Genomic DNA, 16,716 nt, shown 5'->3' on the forward strand with positions numbered 1-16,716 from the left:
TTCTAGTTGCAGCTAGCAGGGGCTACTCTTCATTGTGGTGCGTGGTCTTCTCATTGTGGTGACATCTCTTGTTGCATAGCATGGGACCTAGGCACACGGGCTTCAGTAGTTGTGGCATACGGGCTCAGTAGTTGTGACTCACGGGCTCTAGAGTGCAGGCTCAGTAGTTGTGGCTCGCAGGCTCAGTAGTTGTGGTGCACGGGCTTAGTTGCTCCGCGGCATGTGGGGTCTTCACGGACCAGGGCTCGAACCCATGTCCCCTGCATTGGCAGGCAGATTCTTAACCACTGCGCCACCAGGGAAGTCCCTCACAGAATTTTTTTAATGACATGAATATTGCAGTCCATTTTCAAAAAACAAAGATGAAGCCATTTATAATGTCAAACAGCGTATTGTCTAGAGAAATTCTAGCCAGTCATTTAGTGACTGTTTACAACTTATTATTGAATGTGATTTACCATCAGGAGCAAGCTTCCCATGGTGATCATATTAAAAATTATCAGTTTTACATTTGAAAGGCCCAATGCCAACCTGGAAAAATTGGTTGCACTGATGAGTAATAAATTGCATATTGCAGATTCCCATATTGCCTGAATTCATTTCATAATATTGGCAAAGAATCTTAATTTTTACCTGGATACATACATGTTTCTCTTCCAAGCAGGTATTAAAAACACATTGTCTACTTTTCAGAGAATCATAGAGTTGCTGCACTATGTCTTTCTGACAGTAGTTTAAGGTTTGAAATTTATTGAAATTGCTTGAAAAGATTCATTATCCTGCTCTATTTCTCCTCCATAAATTTAATATAACTCCAGTGCACTGTACCATTTGTTTTTAGATGGATGGATGGAGAAATACGTGGTCTACTTTAAAACTGTTTTCCCTCCAAAAATGAATTTTGTTAAATGATGGAAAAGATAGTTAAATAATTGCAAAGTCACTATTTTCAGTTAGACTTGTAGTAAATGATGTATATTATTGATACTTATTGAAACATCAAAGTTTTTTTAAAAGGAGACAAGCTTAAAAAGCATGCCAGTACTCCTGCTGTTTAACTCCAACTTTCTAGACAGTTAAATAGAGTTTTGCATTTGAAGTATTTTCATATGGCTTTGTTTTAAGGGCAAAAGAATATGAATTTGCCTTTCAAAATGTAAAAATTTTAAATGCACCTTTTTTCTCACTTGTCAAAGCAGCCTTGAAATTAAACTGAAATGCCCTTTTATATGTTTTTATCAGTGCCGTATAGTAATTTTAAGGTGTACCTGGTCTTTCATAGGTAAAATTTATCTCTCTATATAAGTGAAAGAGTAAGTCCTGGGTTTTCCCATATGAACACTAAGCAACTTGTCAATATACCATATAGTTCTGAATGCACTAATAATACAGAGCTTAATTCTGTTCTTTAGTCTTCATGTCATCACTGATAACAGTGGGAGAACCCTCAGCTTGACAATCTACAGCAAGTTATGTAGGAAACAATAACATTATTATTCTTATACATATATTAATGTACAGGAAAATGAGTGACAGAATGTAGATACTTGAGTGGCCCATATCACTTACGGCTGTTTTTAATCTTGTTTTATCAATCACTGTAGTCCTGAGCTAAAAATATATTTATAACATAACACTCAGGCGTTCACATCAAAAGAAAAAAGTTGATAAAAATGTCATGAAATGATAAAAAGCAGGAAACAGTTTGTGAAGGTGCCCTTTGGTTTCCTGATGAGCTACTTTCAAACTCAGCATTCCACGTGGGCAGTTGGTAATTTTGACTGGGCTCAAGATGATCAGTTATTATAGAACTGTCTATTAACCTCATTTAGTATTTATAAGATGAGAATTTTTCTAAATAGGTATTCCTTGAGGTCCTTCAGGCCTCTTTGCCATCTTTGATTATTCTCTATTCCTTGGCAATCTCATTCACTCTCATGATTTCAGTTATAATTTCCATATGTACAACAGTATTCCAGCCTCACATTTCCAGTAAGCTACCACACAGCTCAACATGATATCCTGCCAGTATATCAGATTCCAAACTAAAGTCATCATTTTCTCTCCTAACTCTTTTCTCCTTCCTTTTTCTTTAATCTCTTTTTTAACCCATTCTTGAGATTTTTTTTTTTCTTATCCAGCCACTTGAACTAAAAAAATACCTATTATTCTACCATGCCAAGATTTCTCTCACGTCCATCCTCCTTTCTTTTCACACTGCCACTATCCTATATTACTCAGATTCTCATCTCCCTTCATATTTAGTCACATGGTTATTTCTCTTCTAAACCAGACACTTTGGAGTGTAAAAGGGACATTATGGAGAGTGAAGAAGGCTCTTTTAACACTTATACTAGGACAACTGTTATACACTCAGACTGTCCCTTGCAAACTTGGGCATATGATCACTGTACACTAGTTAATTAATTTATTTCCTTTCTTCCTGTAACAAATCCATCCACAGCAATACCAGATTTGTCTTCTTTTTTTTAAATTGAAGTATAGTTGATTTACAATATTGTGTTAGTTTCAGGTGTATACCATAGTCATTCAATATTTTTGCAGATTGTACTCCATTATAGGTCATTACAAGATAATGGGTATAATTCCCTGTGCTATACAGCATATCCTTGATGCTTATCTATTTTTTTAAGAACTTTATTTATTTTTGGCTGCGTTGAGTCTTCGTTGCTGCGTGTGGGCTTTCTCTTCATTGTGGTGTGCGGTCTTCTCATTGCGGTGGCTTCTCTTGTTGAGGAGCATGGACCCTAGGCACATGGGCTTCAGTAGTTGTGGCTCGCGGGCTCTAGAGCACCGGCTCAGTAGTTGTGGTACATGGGCTTAGTTGCTCCTTGGCATGTGGGATCTTCCTGGACCAGGGATCGAACCCTTGTCCCCTGCATTGGCAGGCAGATTCTTAACCACTGCACCACCAGGGAAGTCCACTTATCTATTTTATATATAGTAGTTTGTATCCGTTAATCCCATAACCATAATTTGGCCCTCCCTGCTCCTCTCTCCTCTTAACCTCAAGTTTGTTTCCTGTGTCTATTTTTCTGTTTCTATTTTGCATATACATTCATTTGTATTATTTTTTAGATTCATATATAAGTGCTGGCATACAGTATTTGTCTTTCTCTGTCCAGTTTATTTCACTGAGCATAATATTCTCTAGGTCTATTCACATTGCTGCAAATGGCAGTATTTCATTCTTTTTCATGGCTGAGTAATATTCCATTGCATATATATGCCACATTTTTGTAAGCCAGTCATCTGTTGATGGGCACTTGGGTTGCTTCCATGTCTTGGCTATTATACATGGTGCTGCTATGAACATTGGGGTGCAATTAGTGTTTTTGTTTTTTCCAGATATATACCCAGGAGTGGAATTGCTGGATCATATGGTAGTTCTACTTTTCGTTTTTTAAGGACTGTCCATACAGTTTTCCATATTGGCTGCACCAATTTACATTCCCCCCAACAGTATATGAGGGTTCCCTTTTTTCCACATCCACTCCAACGTTTATTTGTAGACTTTTTGATGACAGCCATTCTGACAGTTGTGAGGTGATACCTCGTGGTTTTGATTTGCATTTCTCTAATAATTAACGATGTTGAGCACCTTCTCTTGTGCCTGTTAGCCATCTGTGTATCTTTGGGAAAATGTCTATTCAGATCTTCTGCCCATTTTTTGATTGGGTTGTTTGTTTTTCTGATATTAAGTTGTATGAGTTGTTTGTATATTGTGGATATTAAGCCCTTGTCTGTCATATCATTTGCAAATATTTTCTCCCATTATGTAGGTTGTCTTTTCATTTTGTTGATAGTTTCCCTTGCTGTGCAAAAGCTTTTAAGTTTAATTAGGTCCTATTTGTTTATTTTTGCTTTTATTTCTCTTGCCTTGGGAGACTGATCCAAGTAAATTTTACTGTGCTTTGTGTTAAAGAGTGTTCTGCCTATGTTCTTTTCTAGGAGTTTTATGGTTTCAGGTCTTAATTTAGGTCTTCAAACAATTTTGAGTTTATTCTTTTATATGGTGTGAGGGAATGTTCTAATCTCATTGTTTTACATTTGGCTTTCCAGTTTTCCCAGCACCACTTGTTGAAGAGACTGTCTTTTTTTCATTGTATATTCTTGCCTCCTTTGTCATAGATTAATGACCATAGGTACATGGGTTTATTTCTGGGCTCTCTATTCTGTTCCATTGTTCTATGTGTCTGTTTTTATACCATTACCATATTGTTTTGATTACTGTATCTTTGTAATATAGTCTGAAGTCTGGGAGGGTTATACCTCCAACTTGGTGCTTTTTTCTCAGAATTGCTTTGGCAATTCAGGGTCTTTTGTGGTTCCATATAAATTTTAGGGTTATTTGTCCTAGTTCTGTGAAAAATGTCTTGGGTATTTTGATAGGAATTGCATTAAAACTGTAGATTGCTTGCTTTGGGTAGTATGGCCATTTTAATAATATTAATTCTTCAAACCCAAGAGCACAAGATATCTTTCCATTTCTTTGAATCATCTTCAATTTCCTTCATCAATATTTTATAGTTTTCAGAGCATAGGTCTTTCACCAGCTTAGTTAAATTTATTCCTAGGCATTTTTAATGTGATTTTAAATGGGATTTAAAATTTTTTTCTCATTCTGATATTTCATTATTAGTGTATAGAAACACACCAGATTTCTGTATATTAATCTTGTGTCCTGCAACCTTGCTGAATTCATTTATTAGTTCTAATACTTTTTGGATGGAGACTTTAGGGTTCTCTATATAGAGTATCATGTCATCTGCAAATAGTGACAGTTTTACCTCTTCCCTTCCAATTTGGATACATTTTATTTCTTTTTCTTGTATGATTAATGTGGCTGGACTTCCAATACTATGTTAAATTGAAGCAATAAGAGTGGGCATCATTGTTTTATTCCTGAATTTAGAGGGAAGGCTTTCAGCTTTTCACTGTTATTTTGGCTGTGGGTTTGTCATAAATGGCCTTTATTATTGGGATATGTTCCCTCTATACCCACTTTGATGAGAATTTTTATCATTAATGGATGTTGAATTTTGTCAAATTCTTTTTTTGTGTCTGTTGAGATGATCAAGTGATTTTTATCTTTCTTTTGTTAATGTGGTGTATCACATTGATTTGCATATGTTGAACCATCCTTGTGACCCTGGAATGAGTCCAAGTTGATCACGTTATGTGATCCTTTTTATATATTGTTGGATTTGCTTTGCTAATATTTTGTTGAGGACTTTTGCATCTATATTCATCAAAGATATTGGCCTGTAATTTTCTTTTTTTGTAGTGTCTTTGGTTTTGGTATCAGCATAATGGTGACCTCGTAGAATGAATTTGAGAGTATTCCCTCCTCTTCAATTTTTAGGAATAGTTTGAGAAGGATAGGTATTAGTTCTTCTTTATATGTTTGGTAGAATTCCCCTGTGAAGCTGTCCAGTTGTGGACTTTTGTTTGCTGGGAGTTTTTAAATTACAGATTCAATTTCACTTCTAGTGATAGGTCTGTTCAAATTGTCTGTTTCTTCTTGACTCAGTCTTGGCAGGCTGTATGTTTCTAGAAATCTGTCCGTTTCTTCTAGGTTGTCCAGTTTGTTGGCATATAACTGTTCATAGTGTTCCTGTATGGTTTTTCGTATCTCTGTGGTATTGGTTGTTATTTCTGCTCTTTCATATCTAAGTCCTCTCTTTTCTTCTTGGTGAGCCTGGCTAAAGGTTTATTGATTTTGTTTATCTATTTTAAAAAACAGCTTTTGGTTTCAATGATCTTTTCTATTGTTTTTCTTTAAACTCTATTTATTTCCTCTCTGATCTATATTATTTCCCTCCTTCTGCTGACTTTGGGCTTTGCTTGTTCTTTTTCCAGTTCTTTTAGGTGATAGGTTAGGTTGTTTATTTGAGATTTTTCTTGTTTCTTGAGGAAGGCCTTTATCACTATGAAATTCCCGCTTTTTCTGAATCCCATAGATTTTGGAAAATTGTGTTTTCAGTTTCATTTGTCTCAAGGTGTTTTCTGGTTCCCTCTTTGATTTCATTGTTGATCCACTAGATTTTATTAGCATGTTGTTTAGCCTCCATGTGTTTGTTCTTTTCCTGTTTTTCTTTCTGTAGTTGATTTCTAGTTCATACTGTTGTACTTGGAAAAAATGCTTGATACAATTTCTATCCTCTTAAGTTTGTTGAGGCTTGTTTTGTTATCTAGTATATGACCTACCCTGAAGAATGTTCCACGTGCACTTGAAAAGAATGTGTATTCTGCTGTTTTTGAATGTAGTGTCCTGTAGATATCAATTAAGTCCACCTGGTCTACTGTGTCATTTAAGACCACTTGCCTTATTTCCTGTCTGGAGATCTGTCATTGATATCAGTGGGGCATTAAAGTCTCCTACTATTATTGTATTATTGTCAGTTTCTCCCTATATATTTGTTAGTATTTGCTTCATATATTTAGGTGATCCTGTATTGGGTGTGTGTGTGTTAACAAGTGTAATATCCTCTTCTTGTACTGATCCCCTTATCGTTATGTAATGCCCTTCTTTGTCTTTTGTTATAGCCTTTGTTTTAAAGTCTATTTTGTCTGATATGAGTATTGCTAGTTCCCAGACTTGTCTTCTTACAACATTGTTTTAATCATGTCTTCCACCTTCATAATTCTTCAGTGGCTCTAAATTACCTACCAAATAGAATGTAAATGTTCAGGCATGCTCTTCAAAGTCTTCTTTAGTCTGATCTCAGCTTCCTTCTCTTACATTATTATTTCTTTTACAGTTTTATTGAGATGTAATTGACATACAACAATATATACATTTAAGATGTACAGTGTAGGGACTTCCTTGGCAGTCCAGTGGTTAAGACTCTGCGTTCCCAATGCAGGGGGCATGGGTTCAGTCCCTGGTTGGGGAACTAAGATCCCCACATGCTGTGTGGCATGGCCAAAAAGAATATTAAAAAAAAAAAAAGATGTACAATATAATGACTTGACTTACATATGTTGTGAAATGATTACAGTAAGGTTAGTTAACATCCATCATCTAATATAGATACCAAAAAAAGTGGGGGAAATGTTTTTTCCTTGTGATGAGAAATCTTAGGATCTACTCCCTTAACAACTTTCAAATATACCATACAACAATGTTAACTACAGTCATTGTGTTGTACATTACACCCTCTGTACTTATTTATCTTATAACTGGAAGTTTGTACCTTCTGCCCACCTTCATCCAGTTTTTCACCTCCCATCTTTGGCAAACACAAATCTAATCTCTTTTTCTGTGAGTTTGGATTTTTTTGGTTTTTTGGATTTCACATATAAGTGAGATCATACAGTATTTGTCTTTCTCTGTCTGACTTATTCCACTCAGCATAATGCCCTTAAGGTCATCCATGTTGCAGTATTATCATTTCTTTAGTCAAGTAACTCACAATGTTAATATTTACTTAACTTTTCTGATCCTGAGTTACCTCATTAGTAAAATGGGGATCAAAATGTTTATTTCTCAGTTATAAAGCTGAAAGGGGTATTATATGTAAAGAATGTAGCTTAGTACATAGATATTTAGTACTTGCCAAGTACTTAGTACATAGGCACTGAGGAACTGGTAGCTATTATATTATTACATACTGTAGTTTTGTATGTCTTATCTACCTGTTTCTACTTTGTGAAATATTCTCTTCCTCTTCTCTAGTCTCCCTGTCTCCGCATTCCTAAATCCTTCCTATCCTTGAATGTTCCGAAGATGTATTCCCTTGAAACTACCTTTGATTCCCTGCAAACTGGGGGTATAAAATTCACATGATGATTAATATATATGTCTTTCCACCTTGTTTATATGTGTGTGTATCTTTGCTTCCATAATAGAGCATTGTTTGCTTGAGGACAGGAACTCTGTCATTCATTATAGTGCCTTCCCCACACCCCAGTGCTGTGCTTTTAGTCAGTGAATATTTGTTAATTTAAAAAATTTTTTTCATTAAAGGGCTCATTTTTTTGGATGTATGAAGTCTCTGAGAACTATGGTACTACATTTGCCAAATATGGTACATTCATGTAGTGAAATATTATGCAGTTGTTTAAAAGAATCAAGTAGATTTTTCCATTTACTGACATGAAAAGATGACCATGATATTCTATTGAGTATTTAAAAAGAAAAAAGGCAAGTATGAGAACTCTACTGAAAAGTTATGTATGGGTATATCTGTATATTCCTTTAAAATAAAAAAAAAGAATGTTTTAAAACTGTATACCTGTTAACAATATTTGTCTTTGTAGTATGGTGTTTATGTAGTATGTTTGTAGTTGTTTGTAGTAGGAAGGGAATGTAATTACAGAGACCTTTGACTTTCAGATTTTTTCTTTCTGTGTGTGTGGCAAAAAAGAAAAAACACAAAATACATAACATTAAATTTACCATCTTAACCATTGTTAAGCGTCAATTCTATAGTGTTAAGTATGTTCATGTTATTTTGCAACAGATCTCTAGAACTTTTTCATCTTGCAAAACTGAAACTCTATACCCATTAAACACTAATTCCTCTTTTATCCTTCACCCTACCTAAAGCTATGGGCCACCACCTTTCTGCTTTTTGTTTCTATGATTTTGATGACTTTAGATGCTTAATATAAGTGGAATCATACTGTGTGTGTGTGTGAGAGAGAGAGAGAGAGAGAGAGAGAGAGAGAGAGAGACTGATGACTTTGCTTAGCATAATGTCCTCCAGGTCCATTGATGTTGCAACATGGGACAGGATTTCCTTATTTTTAAAGGCTGCATGATATTCCACTGTATGTAAATACCACATTTTCTTTATCCATTCATCTGTCAGTGGACACTTGGGTTGTTTCCACCTCTTGGCTATTGTGAATAATGCTGCAATGAACATGGGTGTATAAATATCTCTTCAAGATCCTGCTTTGAATTCTTTTGTATATATAGCCAGAAGTGGGATTGCTTAATCATATAGCAATTCTATTTTTATTTTTTTAAGGAAACTCCATACTGTTTTCCATAATGGCCACACCATTTTACATTTCCACCAACAGTGCACAAGGGTTCCAATTTCTCTGCATCCTTGACAATATTTGTTATTTCTGTTCTTTTGATAATGGCCATCCTAATGGGTGTGGGTGATATCTCATTGTGATTTTGATTTGTATTTTTATGACTGATTATTGATATTGAGCATCTTTTCATATGCTTGTTGGTCATCTGCATATCTTCTTTGGAGGATTATCATTTCAAGTCCTTTGCCCACTTTTTAGTCAAATTATCTGCTTTTTGTTGTTGAGTTACAGAAGTTCCTTATATATTCTGGATATTAGCCCTTTATCAGATATGTGATTTGCAAATATTTTCTCCGATTCTGTAGGTTGCCTTTTCACTCTTGATTATTTCCTTTGGTGTGCAGAATTTTTAAGTTTGATATAGTCCCATTTGTCTATTTTTGCTTTTGTTGCCTGTGCTTTTGATGTTATATCCAAGAAATCATTGCCAAATCTAATGTCCTGAAGCTTTTCCCCTAGTTTTCTTATAGGAGTTGCAGTTTTAGACCTTATGGTTTAGGTTTTTCATCCATTTTGAGTTAATTTTTAATATGGTATAAGGTAAGCTTCCAAATCACTTTTGGCTTGTGGATATCCAGTTTTCCCAACACTGTTGTTGCAGAGACAACAACTTTTCCTTTTTTCAGTCTTGTACAAATTGTCTGGCCATATACGTGAGGGTTTATTTCTGGGCTCTCTATTCTGATCCATTGGTCTATATATCTGTTTTTATGTCTGTACCCTTGATTGTCTGTAACTTGATTGGTCATCTCATATATTCCTCATAACAACCATGTGAGCTGGGTGTTATTATCCCTATGTTACATAAAAGGTAATTGAGTTCCAGAGAGGTTAAGAAAATGTCCCAAGGTCAAATAGCCAATAAGTGTCAGAAGCAGAATCAAAGCTCAGTCATTTTTAAGGGTATTATTTTATGAATAGTTCTTTATTCTTAACCATAGCTGATATACTGTGGGGCTATTGTGATCACCAATATGAAAATTGGCATTACTATGATTTAACTAGAAGAATATCTGAGTCTATTCGACGGCTTACTTCTGGGCAATGGATTTGCAAGATGAATTAATTGGGCCAAGGCACAGCAGAGCCATTCAGAATAAATACTGAACCCTGGGATCCAAATGATCATGCAGTGATACCAGTGAACTCCTGAAGCAAAAGCTTAACCATTTAATGAATCTATTCATTTCATTCCTGGACCTACTCATTCGTTTCTTCTCCACATGGCATTTCCCTCACAACAGTTCTTATAACAACTTTTTAGTTAGAACGACATGCTGTCATTATACATAGATTTACTGTGTGAAGCTGTTGTGCTTGCTTCACATGGACAACTTGTTGCTACAGAGTAATTCATTTAAAGTCATTATAGGAGAAGGGACCACTTGGGTGCTGTGTCTTCTTAGAAATGACTTTAGTTCAGTCAAATATGGAGGGGAAAAAGTAGTCAAATCCCTCTAGTTCCGTGCCTTTGTTAAGCATCTCAACTTTTTCATTTATTCAGCAAACACTTATGCAGCTACTATGTGCATACACTACACTAGGTGTAGGGGATACCAGAGGTAGAAACAAAACAAAACAAAACAACCCACCTATCTTCACAAGACCCCAGTCTCATGGGAAGATGGGAGAATAAATGGATGATTTTAATGTTGAATACATTGTAATAGAGATATGCATGTGCCCTATGGAAGCCTGTGAGGGAAGAGCTTAACTCGAGAGAAGATCAAGAAGGTATCCCACAGACACCTTCTTATAATAATACTTTAAATCTACAGAAGTGTGAGCAAGCGTGGATCATAGTTCAGTACAATTGGAACATGAAAAGGGGTCGTGGGAGATTTCTGATTTCATGGTTGAAAGCATTCTAGGCATAGGAAACCATAATTAAGATTCAGGATCTTAAAAATCCAAAAGCAAGTTTACAGTCAAATATAATAACATTGCTTAAAGTAAGGGAATATTATAGGCTCAATTCTTGGATTCTTCTAAGACTTTTAATGACTTAAGTAAACTAGTACTTCTGGCCTTTAGATTAGGCTAGAAAGTGAGATTTGAAGTCCTGAGGTACTGAGGGGGCTTGTGCAGGGGAATGAAGCCTACAGTGAGCCTTTACACCTGAGATAGAGAAAGAGCCCGCACAGTAAAGAGCTCATCACCTCCTGCTTCTTAAAATGGCTGAAAAATTTTTGCTGCCTACTGAGTCCTGAATATTACCAGAGATAGTCATCTCCTTTAGCAGTCAATTTAATCAAACCCAAGCAGTAGCCAAGTTAATTCTACTGTGTTATGCCATCAAAGAGCCAGGTTTTGATCTCCAAATGGTGGATTTTTCCCCTTACTTGCATATCCCACTCACCCCAGTCTCCTCCAGTTCTTAATGAATTACTCAAAAATAACTTTCAAGTATAGTTATTATTAATGTCTCGGTCTAATATGTTTATAATTCAATAGACATTAGACCATTTAGAGCATAAATTAGATTTGATTTAATTACATTGACCAAATTCTCTAATATTTATTTAATTAGATAACCCAGAAAAAAAAAGAATTAAATAATCTCTAATTAACGTGATAAATGAAAAATTTGAAATAATGGATTAAGTTATACATGTCTGGTATTAATATACAAAATTTATTCTTGAATTCCTTCATATATTCAATATTAAAATGAAAAATATCTTATTTTCAGAGTTTACCCAAATTTCAAGTTAGTTTCTATCAACTGTGTGAGTCTTTCAACAATTCCCTTAGGTTTTTCTTTCTGAAAAATAGCAAAATAATACATTGGAGCTTAATATTTCCTGCAGATTGGAAGGTGTTACTATACATACGTTTTGGAGTCCCACATTTGAACATAAAAAGAAGAAATGTTTCTCTCTCCTTACATAACTCCATCCTTGGCCCCCATACTTATGCACAGACCACAAACTGACAAAAGTTGTATATCCCAAAACTGGATAAAGAAGAAAGAAGAAGCTTACCTAGAAGTCATGATTCCTTGCTTCTTAGGGTCCCTGAAAATTACCTCATGTCTAAGCACATTCATAGCATCAGATGCTTCACCCAATGGCCAGAAACCATGTAAGCAAGGCATGGTTGCCAGCATTAGTAAGGATTTCTTGAATCTGGAACCAAAGTGGGTTGAAGAGTACAGAAGTGTAGGCACAAGGGGCCTCTTGGCCTCAGAAGTAAAAATTCATAGCCAGTGTGTCATCCCTCCTCCTCCCCCAGCTGTATTGGAGTCTTGTTTGCCAAGTGTTTTTCTCATCTGTTTACAGACACTGCTGTATATGTGTATTGAAAGGTGTGGCTGATTTGGACTTGAATAAACTTTTTCTTGGAATCTTTTAATTGTATGATATAACACCATGAACAACTTCTTTGTTATATGAAAGAAAAGCATGGTAACACACTGGTGGCCCCAAATGGAGATTGGCTGCTATTGCAAATTGTTGGGAGAGCAGAAACAAACAAATGTTATATAGATTAAAATATCGTTTTGATTGGCACAGTATAAAATGCTCATGGGGATGAGGACATCTTTAGCAACAAATGAACTGAACATTGACTCTAAAAGGAAAGTGGATATCATATTAATACAGGTAGAATATCAACGATAAACCTTGGTAGAACAGTGGTCCCAACAAAAACCCCAAATGTAGAGTTTTAAAATATATATGTATTCACAAGCAGTATTGGAAAACTTTTGTATCCATTTCTCAGCATCTCAATACTGGGAATATGTAATGTATTTTGGCATAGATTCAAAGAATAGCAATAAAAATATGTGAGACAGATTAATTTAGAAGACATCTAAAGGATTAAATGGAGGTTGGTTATGAAACGGATTGACAAAGAATACCCTGCCCTTATTTCAGTTCTCCTTGTTCCATGAAGGAGGTGAACTGGCCAACCATTTAAATGACTACTTTGTGCCTGGGATATAGCTCATCCCAAATAGCTTTTGCATTGCTAACTCACAAAAGAGAAAAAGAAGAAGGATTCCTCAAGGGTTTCTAGGGGCTGTGGACTAGTTTGAATACACCGTGCTCTCTGTACTTAGTATCCAGCAGAGTTCAGAACACAAATAGGCACTTAATAAATAATGTTGACTTGAATGCATTAACTAGGTTTTTTACTGTAGTTTAAAATCAATCTCTTTTGGGACAAATATCAAATTATCTTTCTTTAAATGTTTCTAATGTTATACTATTTAAATCACAGTGTAAAAGTAAATAATCATAATTTTATTTATTTATTTATGCCTGTGTTGGGTCTTCATTGCTGCACGTGGGCTTTCTCTAGTTGTGGCGAGCGGGGGGCTACTCTTTGTTGTGGTGCGCAGGCTTCTCATTGCGGTGGCTTCTCTTGTTGCAGAGCACAGGCTCTAGGCACGCGGGCTTCAGTAATTGTGGCACATGGGCTCAGTAGTTGTGGCACACGGGCTTAGTTGCTCCGCCGCATGTGGGATCTTCCCGGACCAGGGCTTGAACCCCTGTCCCCTGCATTGGCAGGCAGATTCTTAACCACTGCACCACCAGGGAAGTCCACTAATCATAATTTATTAAACGTATGCTATTCAAAAAAAACTTGCTCACTGAAAAGCAAGCTCAGAGGCACCCTTAAACCAACCCTTGCCCTAGATACTAAATTTCACTGCATCCGGTAAGAAAAGATGAGCCGATATATTCTATTTATAGTTGATTCATATCCTTCTCCATCATTGAATGGGTTCCAGGAGATAAGTGGGATGTTGTCACTTTGTGCAGTAACATTTTATCATTCTCTAATTCATTAGAAGTGCTGATGGGTAATTTCTTCCTCATATTTCTACAAAGCCTGAGTTGCAAGATTTTAAGCTCAATGGTAAAAACACAGCTACATATTATCACCCTTGACATTTGCAGACTGAAGAGAATTCTTTTTTCCACTTGGTTTCTGGCTTCACTCACTGACTCAATAAACAGGACTTATTTATTGGAGAAAGATTTAAAGACCAAACCCAGCATGGTGAAAATGGCAAGAGAATAGATTTTGGAGTAACACAGCCCTAGTCACAAATCCTGACTATTCACCTTAATAGCTAGATGACCTTGACCTTCTAACATTCCTCATTTGTAAAATGTGGAGAAAAAGATTTGTCCTGGGGACGCTGAGTTTTTGAAGAATAAAATGCATGTGAAGCACTTAGCACAAAGCCTGACAGTTTATAACTGTCAGCTCCTTCCCCTCTCTTTTCTCTTCTCTTCATGTTGTACAACATAATAATGACTCCAGAAGGAAAGATCCAGCAATACATTTCTCCATCCTTTATTTAGACAAATTAAAGTTTTCCTTCTGCTAATACTCATTATACAATTCTACCACATTAAAATATGAACAATAAATTATGATTAAAATATAATAATGATGATGATGTTTTTTATGTACAACACCTTCCAAGTTATTTGCCACATATTGTAATAAGCTCTAAAGGGCATGGTTGCCTCATATAACAGCTCAGGAGTAGGGCTATCATTAGGCCAGGCTTGATCTAGATGCTCAAAGGATGTCATCAAGAACTTGGTTTTGAAGTTTTTACATAATATACAGGCTAGGTCCTAGTGGCCCTGATGATGCAGGAGAGGGAAATTCTTCGAGAGATACTGGAGAAGGCAAGAGGGGACGAGCAGAGACATTGAGCAGGTTTCCGGGTGGAAGGACACTCCAGGCAGAGGGAAATCAAATGCAAAATTAATGGCGAAAGGCGTGTATTTGGTATATCTGGAGAAAGAGCAAGGAAGCTAGTGTGCTGAAGCAGAGTGAACTACAGAGTGGTAAGCGATGAAATCAGAGAAGCAGCAAGCAGCCAATTAATCTAGGGCCTCCCAGGCCATTGCACAGATATTGGCTTTTGCTCTGAGTAAGATGCACAGCCATTGGAGGATTTAGAATAAAGGAATGGCACGATCTGACCTACATTTTAAAAGGTTTACTCTGGTTGCTGTGTTGAACTAGGCCAAAGGGAAATAAGAGAAAGCCCGGGAGACAGATCAGCAAATTTTCAATAGAGCAGGTAGAAGATAATAGTACCTTGGACAAGGATATAGTGATGAAATACTGGGAAAGTTTGAATTCTGAATATATTTTGAAGGTAGAACCCCCCGGATTTTCTCATAGTCTAAATGGGGAATATGATAGGAAGCAAGGAGTTAAAGATGTTAGGAAGGTCTACAGGAGCGAGAACTTAAGGGAGAAAAATGGGAAATTTGGTTTTAAACATGTGATGTTTGTGATGCCTAATAGACAGCCAGCATGTTTTTAGCTGATTATATAAAGTACTTACTGTGTTCTAGACAGTTTTAAGTGCCTGTGTGCATTAACTCATTTAATCCTCATTACAACCCCATGAATTGGTGTGTTTTTTTTGTCTTTTTTAGGCATCCTCGGTTATCAATAGTATTTAAAGCCATGAGTCTGGATGAGACCACCAAGAAAGTAAGTGTAGGTACAGCAAAGAAGACCAAAGACTGAGCTCAGTACACTCCAATGTTTAGCATTTAGAGATATGAGGGGAAACCAGCGAAGGAGATTAAGGAAGAGTGGCCCACAGGGGAGAAGGGGGACATTAAAAATGGATGTCCCAGGAACCAAGTGAAGTCAGTCTATTGAAAAAGATGAAATTATCACTGTGTCTACAGCTGCTCATATTTCAGGTAACATGAGGACTGAGAATTGACCACATTTCAGTGGAATAGTGAGGGCAAAATCTTGGTGGGAATAGATCCAAGAGAGATGGGAAGAGGGGAAATAGAGACAGCTAGCGAGTACAGGCAACTCTTTGGAGGAGTTTTTCTCTAAAGGGCGCAGAGAAATAAGGTGGCAGCTGGAAGCAAATGTAGGTCCAGGAAGGTTTTTTTATTTTGTTTCTGTTTTGTTTTGATTTTAAATTGACTTTATTTTTAGAGCAGTTTTAGTGCACAGCAAAATTGAGCAGAAGATAGAGATGTTTCCCACATGTCTACTGAGCATACATGTAGATACAGCCTCACCCACCATCAAAGTCCCACACAAGAGTGCTGTATTTGTTACAATTGATGAACCTGTATTGACACATCAGTATCACCCAAAGTCCATAGTCCACGTTAGGGTTCACTCTTGGTGTTTTACATTCTTTGGGTTTTGACATATGTATAATATGTATCCACCACTATAGTATTATACCTAGTAGTTTCACTGCCCTAAAAATCCTGTGTTCCACCTATTCATCCCTCCCTCCCCCAAACCCTAGCACCACTGATCCTTTTACCTTCTCCATAGTTTTGCCTTTTCCAGAACCAAATTCTCTAAAACTCCTCAGTGCTCTGCCTATTCATATCCTCACCCCCACCCCACCCTTGCAACAACTGATCTTTTTATGGTCTCTATAGTTTTGCCTATTCTAGAATGGCATATAGTTAGAATCATACAATATGTAGCCTCTTCAGATTGGCTTCTTTCACTTAGTAATATGCATTTAAGATTCCTCCATGTCTTTTCACGGCTTGATAATTTATTTCTTTTTAGCACTGAATATAGTCAATTGTCTGAATGTACCACAGTTTATTTATCCATTCACTTACTGAAGGACATCTTGGTTGCTTCCATGTTTTGGCA

The 16,716-nt window shown here is 36.4% G+C and overlaps 1 protein-coding gene across 2 annotated transcripts in view; it reads left to right on the forward strand.

The window, feature by feature from the left end:
- Positions 1-16,716, forward strand: part of ZC3H15 (zinc finger CCCH-type containing 15) — a 62,299-nt gene that overhangs the window by 25,446 nt on the left and 20,137 nt on the right. For both annotated transcript variants that reach the window (XR_014326283.1, XR_014326284.1), the window contains exon 12: positions 15,501-15,558. The gene's annotated coding sequence lies outside the window, so the exon portion shown is untranslated. The remainder of the gene's footprint in view (positions 1-15,500; positions 15,559-16,716) is intronic.

Source organism: Leucopleurus acutus, assembly GCF_964270905.1.
Source record: "Leucopleurus acutus genome assembly, chromosome: 6".
NCBI lineage: Eukaryota > Metazoa > Chordata > Mammalia > Artiodactyla > Delphinidae > Leucopleurus > Leucopleurus acutus.